General features: G+C 38.9%; 1 pseudogene; it reads right to left on the reverse strand.

Annotated features, from left to right (window-relative positions):
* The window catches only part of LOC107647067, a 71,826-nt pseudogene extending 64,826 nt beyond the window's left edge, over window positions 1-7,000 (reverse strand).

Consider the following 18,880-nt stretch of genomic DNA (forward strand, 5'->3'; position numbering starts at 1 on the left):
GAATGCAAGCTGCATCCAACAGTACTCAAGAGGCATCTTCTGAAGAAGAAGCTTATGATCCTGAGAACCCTACAATAGCAGAGGTGAATTACTTAGGTGAACCTTATGGAAACACCTATAACTCATCATGGAGAAATCATCCAAATTTCTCATGGAAGGATCAAAAGCCTCAACAAGGCTTTAATTATGGTGGAAGAAACAGGTTTAACAATAGTAAACCTTTTCCATCATCCACTCAGCAACAGACAGAGAATTCTGAGCAGAATCCATCTAGCTTAGCAAACTTAGTCTCTGATCTATCTAAGGCCACTGTGAGTTTCATGAATGAAACAAGGTCCTCCATTAGAAATTTGGAGGCACAAGTGGGCCAGCTGAGTAAAAAGATCACTGAAATCCCTCCCAGTACTCTCCCAAGCAATACAGAAAAAAATCCAAAGAGAGAGTGCAAGGCCATTGATATTACCAAAATGGCCGAACCCAAAGAGGGAGAGGAGGACGTGAATCCCAGTGAGGAAGACCTCCTGGGACGTCCAGTGATCAATAAGGAGTTTCCCTCTGAAGAACCAAAGGAATCTGAGGCTCATCTAGAGACCATAGAGATTCTATTGAACCTCCTTATGTCCTTCATGAGCTCTGATGAGTATTCCTCTTCTGAAGAGAATGAGGATGTCACTGAAGAGCAAGCTACCAAGTTCCTTGGTGCAATCATGAAGCTGAATGCCAAATTATTTGGTTCAGAGGTTGAAGAAGGACTGCTGATGCTGTTGGATTCTGACCTCCCTGCACTCAAAGTGGATTTTCTGGAGCTACAAAAATCAAAAAGGCGCGCTTCCAATTGCATTGGAAAGTAGACATCCAGGGCTTTCCAGCAATACATAATAGTCTATACTTTGGCCAAGAATAGATGACGCAAACTTGCGTTCAACTCTAGCTCTCTGCCCAATTCTGGCGTCCAGCGCCAGAAAAGGATCCAAAACCAGAGTTGAATGCCAGAAATGGATCAAAACCTGGCGTTCAACTCCACAAATGGCCTCTGCACGTGGAAAGTTAAAGCTCAGCCCAAGCACACACCAAGTGGGCCCCGGAAGTGAATTTATGCGTCAATTACTTACTCATGTAAACCCTAGTGACTAGTTTATTATAAATAGGACCTTTTACTATTGTATTAGATATCTTTGGACGCCTAGTTCTTAGATCAGGGGGGCTGGCCATCTCGGCCATGCCTGGACCTTTCACTTATGTAATTTTAACGGTAGAGTTTCTACACTCCATAGATTAAGGTGTAGAGCTCTGCTGTTCCTCAAAGATTAATGCAAAGTACTACTGTTTTCTATTCAATTCATCTTATTTCACTTCCAAGATATTCAATTAGATGAAGATAGCAGGAAAGCAGAGGTTTAGAGGAACGAAAGCATCTCTATTCGCTTATCTGAAATTCTCACCAATGATTTACATAAGTATTTCTATCCCTATTTTATTTAATTAATTTCGAAAACCCTATTACTATTTTATATCCGCCTGACTGAGATTTACAAGGTGACCATAGCTTGCTTCATACCAACAATCTCCGTGGGATTCGACCCTTACTCACGTAAGGTATTACTTGGACGACCCAGTGCACTTGCTGGTTAGTTGTGCGAAGTTGTGAACCATGGTATTGGCATCATGTTTTTGGCGCCATTACCAGGGAAAGAAAGAGCGATGAATTTTACATAATCAAAGTGTAATCACAATTTCTGCGCACTAGAGACCCATCAATCCCACGCTCCCACCTTCATACACCAAATCAATCCTTCTCTCCACCTTCATCAAAACAAGATTAAAAATTACACTTAGGGGGAAATCACAGAGAACCCCAAAGGCTATATATCTATAAGGACACGCTTCTCCATACAGTAATCATACATTCATACTTAGGTACGTAGCACGTTTCAGTGGAAGCCACTTGAGTGCTTCTGCTCATTTAATTTAATAAATGATGTATATCAAGGAATTGCCAATTGAGTGCATGTTTGGAGCGTTTTAATTAATTATTTCAAAATAAAATAGAGTATATATTATAGTATATTATATGTATGTATAGGGGAAAACTAAGCAAACTAAAGGTCATGCAAGAATGCTGCTTAACTGACCACCCAGATTACAGCTAGCAATTCTCTCTCTCATGCCAAACTTAAACCCTAAACCATCCATCAGTTGATCCTTCATTCTATTTTCCCATCTGTTTTAAGAAACAGGGATCGAAAGAGTTGGAAGAGAAAACTGAAGAAAATCTCATGTCCTAAGTTGTTCAAGCTGTGATGTTGATGGTTTGATGAACCAGAAGGGATTAAGAGAGGGAGAGAAATAAATTCTTCTCATTGTTGAAGAGAATGAAAAATCTTCTTTTTGAAAATATTTGTTGAGTTGTTACACCTTATATACTATGTACTCTTTATGTACTCTCACTAAAAAAATAATTACAATGGTAAGCCTATTATTGATAAAGAAATAATCTAGGTAATACCCTCCCACAAGCTAGAATTGTGTAAATCTAAATCCTAGCTTGGAAACATTTGCAAGAAAAGGACCCGGTGGCAGAGCTTTGGTAAGAAAATCAGCAAGTTGATCCTTGGAACGAACTGGCATAAGATGAATGAGACCAGACAAATACTTTTCACGAATAATGTGGCAGTCCACTTCAATATGTTTGGTTCTTTCATGAAAGATGGGATTATTGGCAATGTGAATGGCTGAATGGTTGTCACAGAATAGAGTGATAGACTTTTGAAGCGGCAAACCAATAAAATTCATTAAGAAAGATAACCAACTAACTTCACAAGTTGCAACAGCAAGAGACCTATATTCAGCTTCTGCAGAGGACTTGGCAACTGTGGTTTGCTTCTTACTCTTCCAGCTAATGAGAGAGTTCCCAAGCATGAAGTAATAACCGGAAACAGAATGACGAGTATCGGCACAGGTAGCCCAGTTAGCGTTGGCATATCCAGTGAGATGCAGATTAGAAGTAGAGGAGAAGAAGAGACCAGTTGCAGGTCGGCCTTTTAAATATCGAAGTACGCAAAAAATAGTCTGTAGGTGAGAACTGGTTGCACAGTCCAAAAATTGGCTCAAACGTCCCAGAGCATAAGAGATATCAGGTCTAGTGTTTGTGAGGTAAAGGAGTCGGCCGATGAGCTGTCTGTAAATAGTGTTGTCTGTTAAAATGGTACCTGATTCATTTGAGAGTTTCTGACTATAATCAAATGGGGTAGAGAGAAACTAGAAATCTAGATAACTAAAATACCTGAGAAGGTCCATGGTGTACTTCCGCTGATAAATGTGAATTCCAGAGTTAGAGCATGCTACTTCCATTCCCAAGAAGTATTTGAGATCACCAAGATCCTTTATTTTGAATTTGTCATCCAAATTTTGCTTGATGGAATTGATTTCACTAATGTCATTCCTAGTTAAAACCAAGTCATCAACATATACTAGAATGGCAGTGAAGCTTTCAGACTGTTTCTTGATGAAGAGTGAATGATCATAAAAAACTACTTATAACCAGCATCCACAAGAGTCTGAGTGAGCTTAATGTTCTATTGCCTGCTTGCTTGCTTAAGCCCATATAGAGATTTTTGTAATTTACAAACCAAACCTGGTTGTGACACAGCAAAACCGGGTGGTATCTTCATATAAACTTCCTTGTCCAAATCTCCATGAAGGAAGGCAGTGTTGATGTTCAGCTGTTTCAAATACCATTTCTTTGCCGCTGCTAATGCTAACATTACTCGTAGGGTAGTCATTTTGACAACTAGACTAAAGGTATCACCATAATCTACTCCTTGCACTTGAGTGAATCCTTTTGCAACTAGTCTCGCTTTGTACCTCTCTATGGTGCCATCGGGATTGAATTTTACCCGAAAAACCCATTTGCAACCCACAGCCTTCTTGCCTTTTGGGTGTTCAGTGAGACACCAAGTTCTGTTCTGATCTAGAGCTGTCAATTCATCTTGTATTGCCTTTCTCCAACATTCATGTGCAGTCGCTTCCTCATAAGTGCTAGGTTCTTGATTTGAGGTGATGGCTAGAGACAGTGACTTATATTTTGGGGTTAGTTTATCATATGATAAGTGTTATGAGATAGGATATAAAGAGTTAGAGTTGGCAAAGTTGCTAGAGTAAGCTGTGTGGGTTGTCATACAATGATAGTCCTTCAAATAAGCAGGTGGTTTCTTGATTCTTTCAGACTTTCTAGTAATGCAGTCATGTGTGATGTCAGAGTGTTGTGATGCAGGTGCATTGTTAGTGTGTGGTGTGGTAATGGGTGCAATGGTATGTGAGGAAATTAGTGAGTGCATTAAGCTTTAGAAATGTTCATTTGAATCTGTGAGTGTGGTATGTGTGGGTGATGGCAAATGATGTGTGGATGGTGTATCATATTGAAAAAGATCAATGCATTGTGGAGGACGAATGGGTACTACAGAAATGTCAGTGCTAGTGAAATGTAAAAATGAAAAATGAGTTTCATAAAAAGTTACATTTCTGGATATGAAAATTTTCTTTGATTTTAAATCAATAAGTAGAAAACCCTTTGTTCCTAATTTAAAACCAAGAAAAGCTGTTTTTCTAGCTCTTGGGTCTATTTTGTTCTTGAATTTGTTAATGTGGAGGCATATGCAAGAGAACCAAATACTCTTAAATATGAAAGGTCAGGTAAGTTACCATACAAAATCTTGTAAGGACTAGCATTATCCAGGTTAGTGCTGGGCAGCCTATTAATTAGGTAAATGGCGTGAGCAACTGCGTATTGCCAAAAAAAATGTGGAATTCCTGATTGAAATAGCAGTACTCTAGCAACACCTAAAATATGCTGGTGTTTTTTCTCTACAATCCCATTTTGCTCTGGTGTTTCTACACAAGAAGTTTGGTGTAAAATTCCAGTTGATGCAAAAAAGGATTTTAGAGTGAACTCTGACCCATTGTCAGTCCTTATAAACTTAACTTGTTTCTCAAATTGTACTTTGACAAAATTCACAAAATTAATAACCAATTGTGATGCTTTAGATTTGGTTTTCGTAAAAAAAAATCCAAGTAAATCTGCTCTTACCATCCACCACAGTAAAAAGATACCTATGTCCTTCATTGGAAAGGACAGAAATAGGACCCCAGATATCCATATGAACTAAGTCAAAACAATCTTTTATTTTAGTTGTACTAAGATTAAAAGATAATTTCTTTTGTTTTGCAAAATGACATGAATCACAAGGAAGTTTTGAAGCAATACAATCTATAAAAGGATAATACTTCTTCAGAAAAATCAATTTATGCATAGGTATGTGTCCTAATCTAAGATGCCAAATATTGTTGTGCTCACTGTGTGAAGGTGTGGTGGGATGAGTAGTAGTCATAGTTGCCACAAATGAAGCTTGCTTTGTTGGAAGAGGGGAAAAGTGAGAGAATTATGGTTCTCTACTCATTGTATATAACCCTTCTATACACTCAGCAATACCAATAATCTTTGATGTGGATCTATCTTATATCTCAAAACACTTATCATTGATTAACAGTTGACAATGTAAGTTTGAGGTTAACTTTGACACAGATATCAGTTTAAAATCAAAAGAAGGAATGTATAAAATATTTTTGAGAAAATTTTTTTTAGAGAATGTGATTGTGCCAATGATGGAGCTAACAGTTTTGGTCCCATTTGGAAATATCACATTGATTGGAGCAATATTTTGAAAACTTGCAAAATCTTTTAAGTCAAAAGTCACATGATCTGTTGCACCGAAATCAATGACCCATAATGCGGATTTTAGAGTGATAATACTCATAATTCTCGCATTAAAATGTAATGCAATGATTTTACCTGGAGTGGAAGTCTGAATGGAATTAGTCAAAATTTGATTTGCATTATGAGGTTGTTGCTGCACACTTTTGTCTTTGAACAACTCTAACAAGGCAAATCTTTGCTCTGGAGTGAACCTAGATCTTGATATTCCAGTGTTCTCTTGGAAACAATTGAGCTGTGATTGTTTGTCACTGAGTATATCATCATGCCCCTCAGTGATCACGTGATTGATGGTGGTGTTATGTTGCTGCCGTTGATAGAAATGGGAGGATTACCCGTGCTTCTTATAGCATACATCTTCTGTGTGCCCTTGCTTGTTGCAATGAGAGCAAGCCAATGTATCTCCACGACCTCTACAATGGGAGGATCTGTTTGCCATATTCGCCATTTTGAGAAATTAATGAATCACAGAGTAATAAGGATTTAGATCTTCTTCCTTCCAACTCATTGATCGAAACAACTATGTTCACAAAGAAAGAATCTTGCGAAATAGGCTCTCATCAAATTCTATTGGATGAGTTTGAAGGAAGAGGTAAGAATGGGGGAAAGAAAAATTAGGGATAGAAAGAAAATGGCAAAATTGGATTGATCTTAATTCACAACTTTTTTTTTAATTTGATTCACAGCTTGGTTGCTCTCCACGCTCACCACACCATGAAGAAAATTTCATGCCCTAAGCTGTTCAAGCTGTGATGTTGATGGTTTGATGAACCAGAAGGGATTAAGAGAGGGAGAGAAATAAATTCTTCTCATTGTTGAAGAGAATGAAAAATCTCCTTTTTGAAAATATTTGTTGAGTTGTTACACCTTATATACTATGTACTCTTTATGTACTCTCACTAAAAAAATAATTACAATGGTAAGCCTATTATTGATAAAGAAATAATCTAGGTAACAAAAACGAAAGAAATTGCGTGGAATTCCAGATTGAAAAAGAGTCAGAAGGAATTACGGTAAATGAACCTAATAAATAATAAGAAAAGTATATGAATTTGATAAAAAAAATAGTGGCATTGTGTATGCTAAACCCAAAATTTGGAAGAGATACATATTAAAGAGTACCAGCTGGTTGGCAAGTTGTAGAGCAGCTTCTCGGTAGGTAGGTTTGTTCCCTGAACTGCTGCCACAGAAGATGCAAATGTGGTTGAACCTGGATTTGGCCTCTTCCATTTATATGAAAACAAGGTGATAATTTGTTAATGCATATATATGAATGTATGTGGGAAAATGAGTATAATGTATAAATACTCTGCCCCTCAAATCCACATCTCATGTGGTATTTAAAAAGAAAAATGTTAATCAAGTGGTTGGAGAGGAGGTCGTAGGGTTTCATTTTTATTTTAAATATATTGTCTGACAGTTTTACTTTTACCTATTGAAATGCCTATAAGCGAGGAATTAATCACCTACTTTTAATAGGATGATATAGTCTTTTTTTATTTTTGAAAAAGAAAAAAAACGTTAATTATTATAACAATTTTTTATCATTCCAAAAGAGTTTAGATGCGGACATTAGCCACTGCCAAGTGATCTTGCGTACACAGAAATGTTAATTTCAAAGTATGCGTACGCGACTTGTAACATGCGACGCAGGGATTCTCTTTCGTTTGGGACTCTCGCGTACGCGGGTGAGGTGTTGTGTACGCGTTCATCCGTTTTTTCCATTGTGCGTACGTGGGACAGGGACATGTGTACGCATGACCCTTATTTTACTGAAAACTTGTTTATTTTATTTTTCTATTGTTTCTTTAGCTTTCTAATCTTCTCTAATTCTTATTTAAGGTTCATAACAAGTGATTGGGCTTTGAGCACTGAGGATTGATTATAATTTTCACTTTTCGAACCTCACCTATTCTATCCTTAAACTTAGAAATTATTTTGATGTAATGCAATTCGATTTTTCCGACTGTATAACGGTTTTATGCATGCTTTAGGTTAATTGTGCACCTGAATATCTTTCCAAATATTTGAAGAAACATTTTTGCTCTTACCTTTCTTAAACTTTACATAATTTACTTTAACGTGAGTTTGTATTAAAATATTTCCATAATTATGCTTTTGTCATTCTTTTACAACATGTTTGTTGCATACCCTTTTCTTTTGGAAGTAAAATAACTTTCTTAAGTTTGTCATTCCTTATGAGCAATGCATTCGAAAGTATTTTTAATTATACTTGAGTTTTGTGAGCTTGGTCTTTGATTTTAGATATTCTCCTTCTATAAACCTCATATTTCTTTGGCTCAACTTGATTTTATTTAAACTACTGCACTGCTTTTCCTTTTATTGTTCCTATTAGTTTTCTATGATTCGAGAGTCTTTCTTGAGGTTGCCAAACTGATTTTCTTTCCGGCTCTTCAATGCTTGTACCTCCTTGTTTACTTGTAGTTTCAACAATTCTTTCAAACTTTTGTGGATACTATCTTTGTTGTTTGTCCATATTTTCCAAGGTCTTTTATCCTTCTGAATAAATTTGAGAATTGCTTTAATGTCACGTGTGACATTTAGGTATAATAAGCGATACGTTAGTTCCTTTAGGATGCTGTCCGTGGACGTAGAAGGGGAAGTTTATAAGTGTGCAGTATCACCGGAAGCTATGGAGCTTTAGTTTTCACACGAAAGAGTTTTGTTGGTCTTAGACTGGTGACCGGTAGTGGGTGTGTGAAGTGATTGATGAGGTTGAGAACTCCCGGACCAGTTGCTTGATAAAGCATGGTTGGGAATGGTGAAGATATGTCTTGATGGAGTTAGAAGGTTGAAGCTTTGACGTTGGTACGAGATCTGTGTGTGAACATTATCCCACCCTGTTTTTCAACATTTGGCCACCTTAACTACCACCTTATTTTTGCAAACATCTATCTTGAACAATTGCATCTTCTTGTGTTTCAATTTTTAATTTGATAAAGTATTAACCCCATGTAACTTCTTTGTTTTGAGCCTATCATGTAACTTTTACTTTACACCACACATTTTTCTTATATATATAAGTAGTGTAGTTTATCCGGTATTTGAAAAATTATATATATGCCAAGACTTCTTGCTTTTCTAAAGTATTCAAAAGTAAAATATTAAAACTATGTATTATCTTATGTATTATTTTAATTTTCAAGAACGAAAAATTTTATAAGGTGGATAGAAATGTAAGACCCAGAACTTTGGGAAAAAATTTTATTATGAACTAATTTCAAATCATTTATTTATTGATAGCTTTAATTTTAGAAATTATTTTATTAAAGATAATTAAAAGCAGTTTTGATTAATTGAATTTGAAATAAATTATGATTTTTATTCAATTTTATAATTAACTTTACAATTATCGAATTATTTTCTATATTTAAATTATAAAGTTAGTAGTTATAAAATAATAAGAATTTATATGACTGATAAACTGCTATTTTACAGTTTATTTTGTACTGAATTGAGTGAATTTTATCCATTATTCTCACACTTCTTCATAGAATTCGCATGTTTTTACATTTTTCTTCCTAATTTTGTGCTATGATTGAAAACATGCTTCTATGAGAGACGACCCGAGGTTTAAATACTTCGGTTAATTTTATTGGGTTTGCTTAAGTGACAAACAATTTACATATTGATTGAGGTTTAATTGTCGGTTTAGAACTATACTTGCAATGCGTATTTTTCTGAAAATCTTTACTGACATTTTTTCTCCCATCAATTTTTAGCGCCGTTGCCGGAGAATTGCAAATGTGTGCATTATTATTGGTTATTGTGAATATTGTGAATATGTTTGCCTTTTGTTTCTTTGTTAGTTGTTTCTAGTTTTAGGAGTTTATTTTCATTATTTTTTATTAGTTTTTGTTTTTATTTTCTTTTGTTACCATGAATTCTCACCCCTTTGGTAATGAGTGTGGTTACAATTATGTTGTAGGAAGTGGAGATTACAATGAAGGCTTGCGTCAAGGATGGGACAATCAAAGATGGGAGGAGCAACAAGGCTTTGATCAACCCTCTTGGCAACAACCACCTCCAATGTACTATGAGCAACAACCATTCCATGATGCATACCAAGACAATGGTTATGGTGGACTTCTTCGTGATAATCAACAACCACCACCATATACATATAAACCCCCTCCTCAATATAGCCCTGAACCACCATACTCACAAGCCCCGTTTTACCAAACACCTTCATATGATCATAATCCTTACCCACCATACCAACCAACTTATGAGCCAAATGAACCATACATAGAGCCATCCCAATTCCAACCCAAGTACTCCCAAGAACCACCACCTCAATATACACTACCTCCAATGTGTGCAAACTTTCAACCACAATATGATCCTAATTATGTTAGCCAAGCGGAACAAGAGCCACGGGATCATTTTAAGAAAAAAATGGATCGACTTCAACCAACCATCCATCAGATGGAGCGAGAGCAAAGCTGAAAAGTACACGAAGCTCTCATGGCTCACAAATCTCAACTTGAGAACGAGGGACTGGAGTATGTTGTGCAACAAGTGGAAAAGATGGAGAGTGTTGAACCACCACATCCTTATCATGATGAACCATCTTCCTATTGTGATTCTTTTCTCCCATATAATGAACCCTCTTATCCACCCCAAGCCCTAATAGATGATTCTCTCACTTCACTACTTCAAGAGCAAAGAGATATGCAGTAGACGACACTAGAGTTCATAGCTACCTTGACCGAGGTAGTAGATAATTTAGCTTCACTGCACTTTAACACTCAAAGTACTCCCATGGACGTATGCGGAGAATCTAATGAGGAGCGTAGCATGAGAGAGAGATTAGGAACTCCGGTGGAAAGTGAGGAACGTGACTTTGTATTGGAACAATTGGAGGAAGCCGTAAATATTGAAGAAGAAGAAGTGGTTGAAGACTTAGGAGATGCTGAACCTCCATGGGAATCTAGAATTGTAGAGTACTCCTCTCAGAAGCTTGAAATTAATATTGAGGAGGGTAGTGCACAACCTCCAAGGCATGTTCCTTATGAAGAATTAGACGGGATAGATCAAGAAGCAAGTTTCCTTGGTGATGATGATCATGAATCAAGCCATCCTAGTTATGAATTTGCACCCACAAGTGAACCCCTTGAGTTAGAAGAGCCTTCTCCTGATGACATTAAAAGCAACGTTGAGGTAGATTCCTCTCAACCTCATATTTATGATTTGAGTGACGGAGAAGAGTTGGATAAATTCGGTGAGGAAGAGCTTGAAAGTGGAGAACCTTTTCAAAAGGTGGAAGTCCTTTGGCAAGGTTGGACGGGAGTTGAATATGCTTTGTCAAGATCATTGGAGACTTCTTTACCTAGGTTGCCATCTACTCCCTCATTTGAGTGGATAAAATTTATCTCTATTAGCTTTACTGTCCCACTTGAGTATGGTATGCTTGAAACGGATGGCCAACTTAGGAGGCTTTGTGGCATTAAGCGTAAGAGAAGGGCGTTTAGTGGTTAGAGTTGCAAATCAAGACTCATCAAGGTTGAGATTTCAAGAGCTAGATGCAAGGGTTGGACTAGTGATCAATTGGTTGGATCTAAGAGAAGAGTATGGTACTTCATTGAGAATTTGGATTGCTTGCCACCCGGTTGGAACAATGATGATCCACTTAAAGACAAGTGTAGAAACAAGATTTGAGATCCCAGCATATAAGGGGATCAACTTTGGGAGCTCAAAGCTTGTGAAGAACTTCATTAAGGCTTGGTGAATTCACTTGGAAATGGAGCTTATTGGAAGTCCAAGCGTTGGTGGAAGTTTCAAGATGAGTTCAAGCACAAGCCACCATGACAAGGAGCTCACCAAATGTCCAACTTAAGGACTTTAACTAAAAGTGCTAGGTGGGAGACACCCCACCAAGGTAAATTCTTCCGTTTTTCCTCTTTTATTCATATTGGTAATAAGTTCAATTTTCATTTTTAGTTTGGTTTGTTTAGTTTACAGTGCAATTTCGCTTGTTTATTAATGTTTGACATTACTTTGGTAGCCTGTTAAATAAAAAAAGAGGGGCTGTCACGCGTGTGCGTGACTGACGTGTGTGCGTCGACGCCCATATTTGGTTTGAGCCCAGACCGTGCCAGAACGGCGCGACAGCGTGGCCTGGACAGAGAGTTGTGCCAGGACCGCACTGGTGGGGTGCTAGACGCATAGCCAGCCCCACATGTGCGCGTCACTGACGCGTACGCGTCATTTGTGTTTTTTACCACCCACGTGTAGGCGTGGACGACGCGTACGCGTCAATGCCAATTTCGCACTCTGGTACATTTTCCCGAGAGTTGGGCTGCCCATGTGCGAGTGTTATGTGCATAGCACAATTCACATTCACGCGTACACGTGGCCGACGTGTACGCGTCACCTACACATTCTGCAACTCACGCGTACGCGTGGGCGACACTTACGCGTTGCGTCCTTGATAAACCCCTATTTTATGATTCATCTTGTGCTCAATTAAGTGTTTTTATCAATTCTTCACCCACTTATTCATAAGATTTGCATGGTTTTACAATTCCTTCCTCATTCCATGATATATGTGAAAACATGTTTCCTATGCCTTAAAAATGTTAATTTTAATTATCCTTTATTACCATTCGTTGCCGTGATCCGTGTGTTGAGTATTTTCAGGCTTTATAGGGTAGGAATGGCTTAGAGGATATAAAAGAAACACGCAAAAATGGAAGGAATGCATAAAAATGGAGTTTTGAAGAAAATGGCAGTGACGCGCATGCATGGACGACGCGGACGCGTGCTAGTGCAAAATGGCAGTGACGCGCACGCATGGACGACGCGGACGCGTGCCTAGCGTAGAACACAATCGACGCGTATGCGTGACTGATGTGTACGCGTGACAAGGAAAATCTCCAATGACGTGCACGCGTGACCCACGCGCACGCGTGACGGACGCCACGTGCAGAAAATTGCAGAAGTCGCCCCCAGTGATTTCTGGGCTGTTTTTGACCCAGTTTTTGGCCCAAAAATACAGATTAGAGGCTATAAAGTGGGAGAATCCATTCATTCAGATCGAACATTCATAATTCACAATTTTAGGTTTTAGATGTAGTTTTCTAGAGAGAGAGGCTCTCTCCTCTCTCTTAGGATTTAGGATTTAGGATTCCTCCTAATTTTAGGATTGTTTCTTCATTCTAGGTTCAATGTTCCTTTTATTTAAGTTATCTTCTACTTTTATTCACTTTATCACTTAGTTTATTTACTTTCCCAATTTGATTTATGAACTTTCCCATGTTAGAATTGATATCTTTATTTAATATAATTTGAGGTATTTCAGACTTATGAATATTTTCTTTAATTTATGTTATTGATGCTTCCAATTGATCAAGGCACTTTTATTCGAGTAGATTTTCTTCTCTTTTAGCTTTGGTTAAGTAATTGGTGACACTTTAGTTGTCAAACTCAGCGGTTGATTGAGAATTGGAAATTGCTGATTGATTTGGATCCCTCTAAAGCTAGTCTTTCCACAGGAGTTGACTAGGACTTGAGGAATCAAGTTGATCAGTCCACTTGACTTTCCTTTATTTAGTAAGGGTTAATTAAGTGGGAGTAATAAACAATTCTCATCACCCCTGATAAGGATAACTAGGATGAGATTTCCAGTTCTCATACCTTGCCAAGAGTTTTCTTAATTATTAATTTATTTTTCTTGTCATTTAATTTACTTTTTCTTTAATTCAAAAATCCAAAATATACCTTTTTCCATAACCAATAACAAATCATACTTCCCTGCAATTCCTTGAGAGATGACCCGAGGTTTAAATACTTCGGTTATAAATTTTATTGGGTTTTGTTACTTGTGACAACCAAATTTTTGTACGAAAGGATTCTTTGTTGGTTTAGAAACTATACTAGCAACGTGATTATTCTTATAATTTTTTTTACCGACAGAAAATCTAATAGTCAAAATGGCGCCGTTGCCGGGGAATTGCAATTGTGTGCCTTATTATTGGTTATTGTAAATATTTTCTTTTGCTTGTTTATTTGTTCTTATTTTTGTTTTTAATTTTTAATTTTTATTAGCTACTATGAGTTCTCATCCCCGTCGCTTTTAGTTTGGTTCTAATATTGTTGTAAGGAATGGAAGCTATAACAGGAACATGCATCAAGGTCGGAACAATCAAAGATGGAAGGAGCCACGAGGATCTGATCAACCCTTTCGGCAACAACACTTTCCAAAGTACCAGGGACAACGACCATTCTACGATGAACACCCAGACAATAGTTATGGTGGACCCTTTCGTGACAAACCACCTCCACCAAATTACTATGGTCAAGAGCCATTCCAAGGTGTATGCCAAGATGATAGATATGGTAGACCCCCCTTGTGGTTACCAATAAGCCCCATCATACGCCTATACACCACCTCTTCAACATAGCTTCGAACCACCATACTCACAAGCCAACCACCACCATTCACCTCCATATGACCCTAACTCTTATCCATTCCAACTCCAATCTAACTACTCCCAAGAACCACCACTTCCATATGCACCATATCCATGTCCATCGAACCAAGAATCAAAGGATTGTCTCAAGGAAACAGTGAACCAATTTCATGCAACCCTTCATCGATTGGAGCAAGCGATAAATCGATTAACCCCCTGTACGAAGTAAACACTAGAAGCTCCGGTGGACAATAGGGAGCATGACTTTGTACTGGAACAAGTAGAGGAAGCAGCAATTATCGAAGAAGAAGAATTGGTTGAAGACTTAGGAGACGCTGAACCTCCATGGAAATCAAGAATTGTAGAGAATCCCGCCAAGGAATTTTCAATTGATGCTAAAGAGGATAGTGCACAATCCCCAACGCATGTATCTTATGAAAAACTGGACGGAACAGATCAAGAAGCAAGTTTTCTTGGTAGTGATGATCATGAACCAAGCTCTCCTAATGGTGACCTTACAGTCACAATTGAACTCTTTGAGCTAGAAGATTCTTCCCCAAGTGAATATGAGGATGGTGTGGAGGTAGACTTTTCTCAACCTCTAACTTATGACTTGAGTGATGAGGAAGAAATCGAAGACTTTGATCAAGACGAGGTTGCAATTGAAGAAGTCTGTCAGGAGATGGAAGAATTCACAGAGGAGTACAAGGAAGTGGAGCTTGCAGAACCACCGGAAACACCTCTCCCAAGGTCATTATCACCTAATAAAAACTTCAAGTGGGTAAAATCTTTAGCCTTTATCTTTACCTTTCCACTTGAATATGGTTTGCTCGAGACCGATGGCCAGCTTAGAGCTCTTTGTGGCTTTAAGAATAAGAGGGAAATGATTAGTAATAGAAGTTGGCAGGTAAGGTTCAATACGGTTCCACACTCCAAATGGAAGTGCAAGGATTGGTATAGAGGTCGATTGAATGAATTTCGGAAGAAGTTTGGGTATCTCAGTGGAAATTCAGGTTGTGTACCGCCCGGTTGGAATAATGAAGATAGAAGCGAAGACGGGTTCAAAAGCAAGCTTTGGGATCCTGGGATTCATTCTGATAATCAATACTCCTGGAGACTGAAAACCTGCTTTAACTTGCTTAACGACTTTACATGCCTAGTATGGGACCTCGGAGGCTATTGGAATTGCGAACGTCGGTGGAGATTCATGGATGAGTTCAAGCACAAGCCACCATAACAGGAAGCTATTCAAATGTCCAACTTAAGGACTTTAACTAAAAGTGCTTGGTGGGAGACAACCCACAATGGTATGATCGTTCCTTTTCAAATTTTAATTTTATTTTGTTTTGTTTATTTTTAGTTTCATTTTATTTTTATTTTATTTTCCCTAGAATCATTCATAACATCAGCATCTGCATTCTGCATACTGCATAAAAAAAAATCACCCGACGTATGCGCATGGGCCACGCGTGGGCGTCGACTCAAAATTGACGTCACAATCCAACGCCCAGAAAGTTGGGCTGGTGATGAGCGGATAATTTATACACTTTTTGACATTGTTTTTAGTATATTTTTAGTAGGATCTAGTTACTTTTAGGGATGTTTTCATTAGTTTTTATGTTAAATTCACATTTCTGGACTTTACTATGAGTTTGTGTATTTTTCTGTGATTTCAGGCATTTTCTGACTGAAATTGAGGGACTTGAGCAAAAATCAGATTCAGAGGTTGAAGAAGGACTGCTGATGCTGTTGGATTCTGACCTCCCTGCACTCAAAATGGATTTTCTGGAGCTACAGAACTCAAAATGGCGTGCTTCCAATTGCATTGGAAAGTAGACATCCAGGGCTTTCCAGAAATATATAATAGTCCAAACTTTGTCCAAGTTTAGACGATGCAAACTGGCGTTCAACGCCAGCTCTCTGCCCAATTCTGGCGTCCAGCGCCAGAAACAAGCTGCAAAGTGGAGTTCAACGCCCAAACTGGCACAAAAGCTGGCGTTCAACTCCAAGAAGGACCTCTACACGTGCAACATTCAAGCTCAGCCCAAGCACACACCAAGTGGGCCCCGGAAGTAGATTTATGCATCAATTACTTACTTCTGTAAACCCTAGTAGCTAGTTTATTATAAATAGGACTTTTTACTATTGTATTAGACATCTTTGAATCTTTTGATCATCTTTGGATGCTTGGTTCTTAGATCAGAGGGGCTGGCCATTCGGCCATGCCTGGACCTTTCACTTATGTATTTTCAACGGTAGAGTTTCTAGTTGTGAACCATGGTATTGGCATCATGTTTTTGGCGCCATTGCCAGGGAAAGAAAGAGCAATGAATTTTACATAATCAAAGTGTAATCACAATTTCTGCGCACCAGCTAGAATCGTGCGGCTGGTATGCGTTAGGCACAATTGGGCCACGCGTGCACGTCAATGACGTGTACGCATCACTTCCACTTCACACACACCACGCGTAAGCGTGGGCGACGCGTACACGTCGCGTGGAAATCTTAGCCCCCTTAATTGAAACAGAGAGTTGCGCCAAAACGACGCTGAAATTGTGCGTTTAGCACAATTCTGGGCGACGCGTACGCGTGCTTCACGTGAACGCGTCATTTTCATTATCCCACGCTCCCGCGTTCGCATCAATGACGCGTTTGTGTCGTTGTGTTCCTGCCTCATCCACGCGTACGCGTGACCCACGCGTCCACGTGGATTTGAATCCACTTAACCCCTGACACGGAACCCTAGCCCCTCGCATCAACCCTTTTCCCTCCTCCCCTCTCTGTAATCGTTTCTTCTCCCCCTCCCTCCTTCAACCACCCAACACCACCGCCGACCATCCGCCCTGCCGCTCCCCCATCATCGCCGAACCATCCTCACCCCTCCCTCTTCTCTTCTTCTCCTTCCTCTTCTTCCTCTCCCCCCTCTCTCCCCACCGATCCACCACCCCTACCGCCGGCCACTACCCCCCAACACCACTACCCAGACCGCCCCCTCGCTTCTCTTCCTCTCCCTCTCTCATCCCCTGCCCCCACCTTAACCACCGCTCGCACTCTCAGCACCATTGTGCCGCCTTCCAGCACTGCTGTGCCGCCCACCAGCACCACCACACCACCACCCTCTCTCTGCATCCAATTACTGCTACTGCACACACCAGGTTCCACTGTGCTCCGATCCCATTCCCATTCCAGTTAGTTAGTTTGCATATTTTTCAATTCCGTTCAAATTAGGATAGTTAGATATGCATGTTCGTAGTGGATTTTAGGTGGTTAGGTAGCTAGGATGTGGTTAGTGGATTTAGGTATGATAATTATGCCGTTCTTGCTACTTGTTTTATCTATTTCGCAATTCTGAAATTGCTGTACTATTGATGCTACTAATATGCTATTCATTACTGTTTAATGCTGTTTTGAATTACAATTCTTGCTGCCGATTGTGTTTGTTTTTTTTTCTAAATTCATGTGACTTGCTATTTGTTACTCTTTTATGAACTACTTTAATGTCATATGAACTGATTTCTGTTGCTGTTTATTACCCGGGAACATCCAAATTATAGCCGAAATGCTGCCCGATTTTTTTCCACAAATTTTTTCACTCAACTCCCATTCATGAATTGGTTTTCGTACTTTCGAATTTTGCACTAATTGGTTTCAACCAAGCCAATTCATGGACGAATGGGCTAGCACTCTTATTCATTCTGGTTCCCTTATTAGTTAAATCGCATTATTGATGATTTCATTCTTTTTTGCACTTCTTCTATTTATATGATTTATCATCAATAAACTGAAATCTCTGCTTGAATGTGAGTTGCTTGTTCTTCATGTTTGCGCAATTTTTGTTAATTAGGAAATACAATACTGGTATGCGAAATTGTTACTCAGGTTGTGAATTACTGTTCGAAATTGATTCCCTGGCGATGTCACCAAAAAAAAACGGATGCATAGAACCATGGTCTAAACATATCTTCACAACTTCGCATAACTAACCAGCAAGTGCACTGGGTCGTCCAAGTAATAAACCTTACGTGAGTAAGGGTCGATCCCAAGGAGATTGTTGGTATGAAGCAAGCTATGGTCACCTTGTAAATCTCAGTCAGGCGGATATAAAATAGTTATGGAGTTTTCGAAATTAATACTAAAATAAGGATAGAAATACTTATGTAAATCATTGGTGAGAATTTCAGATAAGCGTATGGAGATGCATTCATTCCTCTGAACCTCTGCTTTTCTGCTGTCTTCATCCAATCCGTCTTACTCCTTTCTATGGCTGACTTTATGTAAGGATGTCACCGGTGCCAATGGCTACTTTCAATCCTCTCGGGAAAATGGTCCAAATGTTCTGTCATAGCACGGCAAATCGTCTGGAGGCATCACCCTTGTCGTTGGTTGCATCCTATTCCTCTCTGTGAAAATGGTCCGATGCGCTGTCACTGCATGGCTAATCATCTTGGAGGTTCTCGATCATACTGGAATAGAATTTACTATCCTTTTGCGTCTGTCACTACGCCCAGCACTCGCGAGTTTGGAGTTCATCACAGTCATTCAATCCCAGAGTCCTACTCGGAATACCACGGACAAGGTTTAGACTTTCCGGACTCTCATGAATGCCGCCATCAATCTAGCTTATACCACGAAGATTCTGATTAAGAGATCTAAGAGATACTCATTCAATTTAATG

The sequence above is a fragment of the Arachis ipaensis genome, chromosome B06, assembly GCF_000816755.2.
Source record: "Arachis ipaensis cultivar K30076 chromosome B06, Araip1.1, whole genome shotgun sequence".
NCBI classification, from domain to species: Eukaryota; Viridiplantae; Streptophyta; class Magnoliopsida; order Fabales; family Fabaceae; genus Arachis; species Arachis ipaensis.